Below are 9,859 nucleotides of genomic sequence, written 5' to 3' on the forward strand. Positions count from 1 at the left end.
CACACACACACACACACACACACACACACACACACACACACACACACACACACTCTCACAATCCTGCTCTGACTGACTTGGCTGTCAGCCAATGAGGCAGCTCCAGAAGTTTCATTTCAAATTCGCGATAAAAGATTGTTCCAAAAAGATATTTTCCCCATTTTCCATTATTTATTTATTTTATTTAAATTTAAAACCTGATGCTTTGAAGGAGTTGTCTGACATGTTGGGAAATATGCTAAAAGATGGATGAGAAGCTTTATATCTGCTTCCCAAGTGTCTTCTTTGACATGTCCTTATTTCTCATTCCTGCCCCAGGGAGCAAGGATGGAGGAGGGATCTCTGAGGAGCTATGAGCAAGGATGGAGGAGGGATCTTTGAGGAGCTATGAGCGAGGATGGAGGAGGGATCTTTGAGGAGCTATGAGCAAGGATGGAGGAGGGATCTTTGAGGAGCTATGAGCGAGGATACAAGAGTGCAGCTGAAAGCCATTGCCCACTACACAACATGAGGACAACATGAGGACAACATGAGGACAACATGATGACAACATGGTGACAACATGAGGACAACATGAAGACAACATGAGGACAACATGAGGGCAACATGAGGACAACATGATGACAACATGAGGACAACATGAGGACAACATGATGACAACATGGTGACAACGTGAGGACAACATGAAGACAACATGAGGACAACATGGTGACAAAGTGAGGGCAACACGAGGACAACATGATGACAACATGGTGACAACATGAAGACAACACGAGGACAACATGAGGACAACATGGTGACAACATGGTGACAACGTGAGGACAACACGAGGACAACATGAGGACAACATGAAGACAACATGAGGACAACATGAGGACAACATGAGGGTTAAGTAGATCTCTGATGAAGTTAACCCTTGTGTTGTCCTCTGTAGTAAAAAAACGGACAAATATTTGACATTTTTTCCCTTTTTCAGACTTTTTTTAGTTTTCACTACCACCAGCTTACTAGTTTTATTACTTTCTAGAATTCATGGTTAACAACCCTGATTCATACAGACTCATACCTTATATTTGAGTTAAAAAACAGAAATTATGAATTACTTTGACTAATAGTTAAGATCAGAGGAATGAAAGTGATCAGTTGTATTTATAAAGAGCGTTGGAAGGAATCGAATCCATTTTTTGTGTTAATTTAATTAAAAAGAAACTCATATTTCAGAGACGTCAGATTTCACCCGAGGACAACAGGAGTGTTCAGAAAAGACTGTTTTGTAACAGGACACTTCACCCAACATCCCACTCGGCTTAATAAACCCAGATTCAGACGATTTAAGGCTGAAAACAGGCGGGCAGAGTAAATCTCAGCGTGTTGGAGACGAGAGGCTGCAGGCGAGAGGAAGCTGAGGAGCAGCGGGAGCTTCATTCTTCCTCCAAATTGGCAGAACAGGGGGACCGATTTACGCTTGGAAAGGCGCGTCGGCTGGCGGCGCAGCTCTGCACCCCCAAGCCCACCCTCCCCCACCCCATTATACCCAGTCAATAGATTCGCAGCAGCACGTTAGGAGTTGTTTGCAAAAGGCCTCCACGGCGCCTGGAGGACCAGCGTTTCTTCCTGAGATCATCCCACGCGCAGGACTGCGACTGCAGGAGGATCTCACATTCATTATCCATCCTTACCGGGTCTAATGAGTGAGACTCGGCTCTGGCAGCGGTCCCCCGTCACACATTCATCCTCATCTGATCAGCACACTCGCAACCCCCGCACATGTTCTGCAGTCAAAGCCGCTTCTAATGAGGGAGACAGCCACTTTCAGTTCACCACAGAGAGCAAGAACTGCATTCAGAAATCAGGTGGAAGTACAACCCTGCAAGTCCCTTTCCAGGGTGGAGAGTCTGTTATTAACTCCTACATCCGGCCAATGAGGTGGGACAGGGGACAACCTGATTGGATGCGTGTTCTGAGTCCAATTCTATTAAATGAAATCATAATATCAATTCATAACAAGAGTTATCCTAGTAGGTCTACACCACTCTATAATTTACAGATAGAGCAGGTCTAGACCTCTCTATAATTTACAGATAGAGCAGGTCTAGACCTCTCTATAATTTACAGATAGAGCAGGTCTAGACCGCTCTATAATTTACAGATAGAGCAGGTCTAGACCACTCTATAATTTACAGATAGAGCAGGTCTAGACCACTCTATAATTTAGAGATAGAGCAGGTCTAGACCTCTGGTCTGGTCAGTCCACACAGCAGTCCTGGATGGGAGGACAAGCTGCTCTGGTTTATTGGCATTTATTTAAAGTACATTTAGTCGTCAACAGAAACTCCGATTGGACAGATAGTCTAGCTAGATGTCTGGATTTACCCTGCAGAGACCTGAGGACCAGGTCACCATAGTCCTCAGAAATCAGCCACAGGTTAGAACGCAGACACAGAGACAGAGGACGGGGACGGAGGTTAGAGACAGAGACAGAGGACGGGGATGGACATTCAAAAAGGCGACGAAAGGTTTTCAATAACTAAAAATAACAATTTTCAGTAACTTTAGTTTTACGGGTCTATTGGAATTTATGGTCAATAACCCTCATTTATAGGAAATTATACCTAATGTTTGAGTTAGAAAAGCAGAAATTATGAATTATTGAGACTAAAATTAAAGGAATGGATGTTGATGATAATCACAGACTGGAATATGTCAACTTTTACTCAATACTATTTTTTTTTAAATGCTATAAAGTTAAATAAGACAAAATTTATGAGAAGTGAGATTTGTGTGGAATCAATTGTGTTATTTTGGGTAATTACATTTGGGTAGTATAGTATATACAGAAATAGGAAAACATGAGGGTCTGCTTGTTAAATCCTTTGGAGAAATGAAAGTAATGATAAAAAAATGTCTTTGAAGACTTTAGAAAGTGTCGTCAGGTGACTAGGAGATGCAGCGCAGCATGTCTGCCTCCAAACACACACACACACACACACAAACTCACTCAAACACACAAACACACACACACACACACACACACACACACACACACAGTAAAACACACACACAAAGTCAGTGTCTCTCTCACACACACACACACACACAAACACACACACACACACACACACACACACACACACACAAAGGCAGTGTCACACACACAGACACACACACACAGACACACACACACAGACACACACACACAGTCAAACACACACACACAAATACACACACAAAGTCAGTCAGAAACACACACACAGACACTCAGATCCGGTCCAGATGGGTCTAGCAGGCGGAACGTGACCAGAGGAGTTCGTCATTGTGGCTCCGACAGATTTTGGCCCTGGGGCCGTCTTGGGGCCCAGCAGCCCCCTGGAGAGAGACCAGGCTTAAAGAACACTACTGTATTTTTACCTTTTTATCTTCTGTTGTGTTTACTTGTTTTGTATTTTACACAGCTCTGTGGAGGAAGGTCTGGCTGTGAGCGACTACCCCTGAACACGACCTTCAGCTACACGTCTGCCCTCTCTGCCCCTGAGTCTGCTCCTGATCGTGTCAGATAAGTCGCACCAAAACCCTTTCCACCCTTCCGATCTGCTGTGCTTCCTGTCAGATGACTCACTGTGGTTTTACTGAGAAAACCTGAGCAAGGTCTACCGAACCGCTCAGGAGGAAGAAAAAGAACTGATCCGGCTGATTTCATTGATCACCAAACGCCGACCTGGAAAACAACTTGATTTAATGTGTCTGCAAAAGCCCTCATCAGCAGAAAAACCCCCACGCTCGGTTTCCAAATGCAGTGGGCGACGTTGTTAATCTGCAGCGACCTTTGCCTGAATCCTGCCTGCACACACACACACACACACACACACACACACACACACAAACACACACACACACACACACACACACACACCCACACACACACACACACACACACACACACACACAAACACACTGGCAAACACTTCATATTTCAGAGACATGGCGTTGTCATCAAACTCCTACAAGGCTTTATCGCAGAATCTAGGCCAGATTAGAATATTCATCAGGTCTGCCCTTTTCAACTCCAGGCTGCAGGAGGAGGAAAAGCTGCCTCAGCGCCAACGAGTACAGAGACCCGGACTAGCTCAGGCTGGGTGGAGGATGCGAGACACACAACCAGCTGAGGAAGAGAGGCTCGTCTCTAACAGCTCGATGAGTATTCGTGATCCTCTGTCGTAAACATGGAAATATCAAAACCAAGAAGGCGTCTCGTCATGGACATTATCAATTAATCCATGGTTGTCTTATAAAGATAGATAGATAGATAGATAGATAGATAGATAGATAGATAGATAGATAGATAGGTGGATAGATAGATAGATAGATAGATAGATAGATAGATAGATAGATAGATAGATAGAACGATAGATAGATAGATAGATAGAAGAAACACTTTGTTGTCGTTGAACGTTGTGATTCAGTGAAAATGAACACCTTAAAATGTCTCAAACCAATCCGATAGACCAGTCTGACCCTAAAAGAGCGTCATGTGACGTCATCACCAGGTGGTCATCGGCTTTAAGGCCGTCAGGTGGAAACTCACTTTCACCAGATTTATTCACGTTAAGTTATTTAACCCAACTTCAGATGATTCGAGGGACTCGGGCATGGAGACGTAGCCAGTGACAGAACGTGGGACTGTTTTGATCATGGGGTTCAACTGTAAGCCCAAATCTTCTTCGTCATATGGGCGTCTGTGTTCTGAGTTGTGTCCATTCAGGGGTCGTTGTCCAGGGTGTGGGACAGTGATGTGGACTCCCGTTGTCTGTCTGCTCTGTTGGGAGTTGCTCCTCCTCCATCTCCTCCTCCTCCTCCTCCTCTTCCCCTCTTTTAGTTTCCGTGCAGTCTGTCCCAGCAGATCCCAAACTGACACACTGACCCAGAACCTGCAGCTCGCTGATGAATTATTCACAGCCTTGCCGGAGAGGAGACCGCTCTGACGGTCGGGGACTCACTACGCGGGACTTTAACAGTCGAGATGACATCAACGCTAACACGTTATCTTCCTCCCTCATAAGTCACCCGACAGCCCCGCATTGGGAAACATGTTAGACCCGTGTTGGATCCGTCGGCCACGAAACACGAGAGGTGATAGAATATGATATTTAAAGTGCCCATGTCATGAAAAAAAATCTCTTTTTCTGGGATTTGGGGGTTATTTAGTGTCTCTGGTGCTTCCACTCACACACACACACTTGGAGAAAAACCATTCATGGTGTTTTGATTGAGATCCGGTTTCTAAATGCCCTCTTATCCGGTTTCTGAATTTCCTCTTATCCGGTTTCTGAATTTCCTCTGATCCGGTTTCTGAATGTCCTCTGATCCGGTTTCTGAATGTCCTCTTATCCGGTTTCTCAATTTCCTCTGATCCGGTTTCTGAATGTCCAGTTTCTGAATGTCCTCTGATCCGGTTTCTGAATGTCCAGTTTCTGAATGTCCTCTTAACCGGTTTCTGAATGTCCAGTTTCTGAATGTCCTCTGATCCAGTTTCTGAATGTCCGGTTTCTGAATGTCCTCTGATCCGGTTTCTGAATGTCCGGTTTCTGAATGTCCGGTTTCTGAATGTCCTCTGATCCGGTTTCTGAATGTCCGGTTTCTGAATGTCCTCTGATCCGGTTTCTGAATGTCCGGTTTCTAAATGCCCTCTGATCCAGTTTCTGAATGTCCTTTTATCCGGTTTCTGAATTTCCTCTGATCTGGTTTCTGAATGTCCTCTTATCCGGTTTCTGAATGTCCTCTGATCCGGTTTCTGAATGTACTCTGATCCGGTTTCTGAATGTCCTCTGATCCGGTTTCTGAATGTCCGGTTTCTGAATGTCCTCTGATCCGGTTTCTGAATGTCCGGTTTCTGAATGTCCTCTGATCCGGTTTCTGAATGTCCGGTTTCTGAATGTCCTCTGATCCGGTTTCGGGCAGCGGAGCGCACAGCGGTCTCTCTGTTCAAATAATATACTTTTAAGTGTTATTTTAGTTATGTTGAATGAACTGTCCATGCCATATTTTTTTGATGTGAATGAAATAATCATGTTTAACTATGCCGTGAAATTAATTACTGAAACACCTGGGCACTCAAGTGTATAATTAACTAGTTAAATTGTACATTTTGGTGTTATTTCAAACACATCCTAACACAATACCTGCATTAATGTTGCCATTAGGTATTTATCATGAGAGCTTAAAGAGTTTGGAATCTGGCGGCCAAATTCACGTAGACTTAGACTTAGCTTTATTAATCCCTTTGGGATGACTCTCTCAAGGAAATTAAGGTTCCCAGCATCCGATACAGCATGAGAAGGAGAAAAAAAGCACCAACTCATGGACACTTCCAGTGTTAAAAGACTTGCCTGATCTGTGTCTCAGTTCCTGTCTGAATCTAATCAAACTTTGAGCATGCACTCAGTCAGCCTTTCTGCCGTCCTGCGTCCTCCATAATTCATCGGCTGGAGTGAGCAGAAAGCAGCGGCATGAGGAGACACGTGAGGGACGCAGAAGCAGCTTCCCTGCGGGGTCGGAGCGGGTTGGACGGCGAGGCGGAGACAGGAGGCATTAACAAGAAGAAGCAGACGACACGGCGAGGGGATCCCTCAGGGCTCTGACGGATGGAGGGGAGAAACATTTGTTCACAACGAGCCGAGCCTCGAGGACTTGAAGAAAGAGCTCTCTGGCACAGAAGAAACAGCAAATCCAATTTAATTCCACTACGGTGAAGTCTTCAGAAGGAACAGCTTTATCACAAACACTAGAGACACTCAGTCAACCCTGGATAGTGTGTATGAAATATGAACTATACAGTCTCTCGTTAGCATCTCGGAGGCTACTTCAGACGTTACAGAAGTCTCTCGTTAGCATCTCGGAGGCTACTTCAGACGTTACAGTGGTCTCTCGTTAGCATCTCGGAGGCTACTTCAGACGTTACAGTGGTCTCTCGTTGGCGTCTTATATGCATCTTGTCGCCAAGTGACACTTGCACTCTCCTTACATTTGGCATTGACAGCATGTACACTCAAATTAACTGTGCATTGTGGGTATTTCATAGTGGACAACACAGTACCCTGTTTCTGTGAGAAGGAACGGTTTCCAAGCTGACTGATTTAAAGACATCAAACTCAGCAGGTCGACTCCAAAGGCGACGGGACGCTGTCTCGCACCGAGTCTCAGAGGGAGACGGCGCTAGTGGCATGATTGAGCAAAAACGCGATGAATTATGGACATAAAGTGGATCATTCTTGGATGTAACAGTGTGGATTTAAAGCCCAACGACCCCAAAAGAGGCTGGAAGTTCCAGGCTTGATAGAAAATCACCTGTAGAGGCTAAAAAGACCTGGAAGAGACCTCCGTAACCGCTAACTTGTCACCTTTTAGCAGCAACCATTGGTAAGTCGCTAGCTTGTATGGTTATTGAATGATTAAACTATGAATAATCAGAGGTGCTGTTTTTACTCGCGGGAGAGTGTCTAGGTTTCAGAGGGTTGAAAAAACACAGGTGTGAAGGATTAGACAGAGAGATGTGCGTGAACTTTTGGTGCCTTCTCGTTTTGAAATGCCAAGCGGGAGTGAGTCACGTTGCTAAGCTGCGGAGGATGACAGACGCTGCTCCAGAACTGCAACACAGGTTAGAAGTTAAAACAAAACCACAACTGAAAGGGAAACATCTTAGATAACATCAGAGGATGATTCATACTCGCTGTATCTGTTCTCCATCTTACCTCCCGACAGAAGAAAGAGATGAGCTCCAAGGCTGCCATTATGCATTATGCATTTTTTATTTATTCATTTAGTGGTTCAGTCAACGATAAGCCCATCTACAGAGAAGATGAATAGCAAAGTATGTTGAAAATTGATTAGCAGTGAGTCATTTTATATGCAAATCATGGCAGATAATTCATTTTTTCAGCCTCCTTAATATCTTCATATTGTTCTGCTCTTTTCTATGTTATGTCTCATAAAACTTAATTTCTTTGGGTTTTGGACAAAAGAAGACATTTAAAGACATCACATTGGACTTTAACCCTTGTGTTGTCTCCCTGTCAACCATGGAAAAAAGTTATGACTTTTTCTGAAATTTTTGTCACTTTTTCAATGTTATTGGTGCTTTTTTTTATGTTTTATCAAAAATCATCTGATATTTCTAATGTTGATGTTTTCATCTTATTTCGAAGGCCAATTTTTCATGGTGAAAAAGCTGAAAAATGGGTCAAATTTGTCCCGACGACAACACAAGGGTTAAGAAACAGAGATGGACATTTTTCGGGCTGCAACAATAGATCGTATAATATTAATATTAATATTAAGGGGGTGAGTCCATAAAGTTGCATTATATCTGATCTCCACCAGGGGGGGCTCCTTAAAGCTGCATTGTATCTGATCTCCTGCAGGGGGGGGTGAATCCTTAAAGCTGCATTATATATTAATAACAATAATACTACATTTGATTTAAAGCGCCTTTCATAACACCCAAGGTCACCCAAAAAACAAAAAAAGGACATTAAAGTTCTACTCATCTCATAAAGGTGCTAAGGTTCCCACTATGACATGCAGTAGGCTGTTGAGAGGATCTCAGGGAGTGGCCTGTGGGGGGAGAACCTCCAGTTCTCTTTTAGGAGCAGTGCGAGACCCCCTCTCCTCCTGGGGGGGTTGGGTTCACAGATGGAAACAAATCCATACATTTGTAACTGCTCGGTTCAGGTTAAAAAATCATCGCTCCTCTATCCCACCTCCGCGAGACACAGAAAGCCCTCGCTGTGGACCATGGTCCATGGTCCATGGTCCATGGTCCACGATCCACAGTCTATGGTCCATGGTCCATGGTCCACGATCCACAGTCTATGGTCCATGGTCCATGGTCCACGATCCACAGTCTATGGTCCATGGTCCACGGTCCACAATCCATGGTCCATAGCGAGGTCGCAAACGAGAGAAGATCTTATGTTGACCAATCCAGCTTCCAGTCGGTTTGACTGACCGTGCTTATCCGATCTGGGCAGACAGGTAGGAACAGCACGGTCAGTCCAGAGATGGGGGAATATTTTGCCATCCTTGCGAGCCATGTAGATTTTTGGGGCATACCATGGGCATTTGAGAATGTCGCGTTGACAAGGAAGCTCCGCAGAAGGTGCACATCTCCCCAGTAGCAGGTAAAGTTCCCTTATGAAGTATTTCCTCCTCCTCCAGCAGATGTAGTCTATGCATGAAGTTATTGTGGCTGAGTAGTCCTACAGGCCTGGGCTAGGGGCTTAGGCTACTGCGGTAAACTAAACGTGTATCCTCTGGTCACCATGGCGTCCTCCAGTAACCATGGCATCCTCCAGTAACCACGGCATCCTCTGGTCACCATGGCATCCTCTGGTCAACATGGCATCCTCTGGTCAACATGGCATCCTCGTAAGTAAAATTACTGAAAACAAACAAGCCATAGTATCCTGATCCATGTAATACCTGGGATTTAATAATAAAAATCTGCCTCTAAGGGAATTTAACATAGGGGGTGTATACGTATGCCCCTGTATTGTAACATAGGGGGTGTATACTTATGCCCCTGTATTTTAACATAGGGGGTGTATACGTATGCCCCTGTATTATAACATAGGGGTTGTATACTTATGCCCCTGTATTGTAACATAGGGGGTGTATACTTATGCCCCTGTATTATAACATAGGGGGTGTATACTTATGCCCCTGTATTGTAACATAGGGGGTGTATACTTATGCCCCTGTATTATAACATAGGGGGTGTATACGTATGCCCCTGTATTTTAACATAGGGGGTGTATACTTATGCCCCTGTATTATAACATAGGGGGTGTATACTTATGCCCCTGTA

The sequence above is a fragment of the Etheostoma cragini genome, chromosome 1, assembly GCF_013103735.1.
Source record: "Etheostoma cragini isolate CJK2018 chromosome 1, CSU_Ecrag_1.0, whole genome shotgun sequence".
Taxonomy (NCBI): Eukaryota; Metazoa; Chordata; class Actinopteri; order Perciformes; family Percidae; genus Etheostoma; species Etheostoma cragini.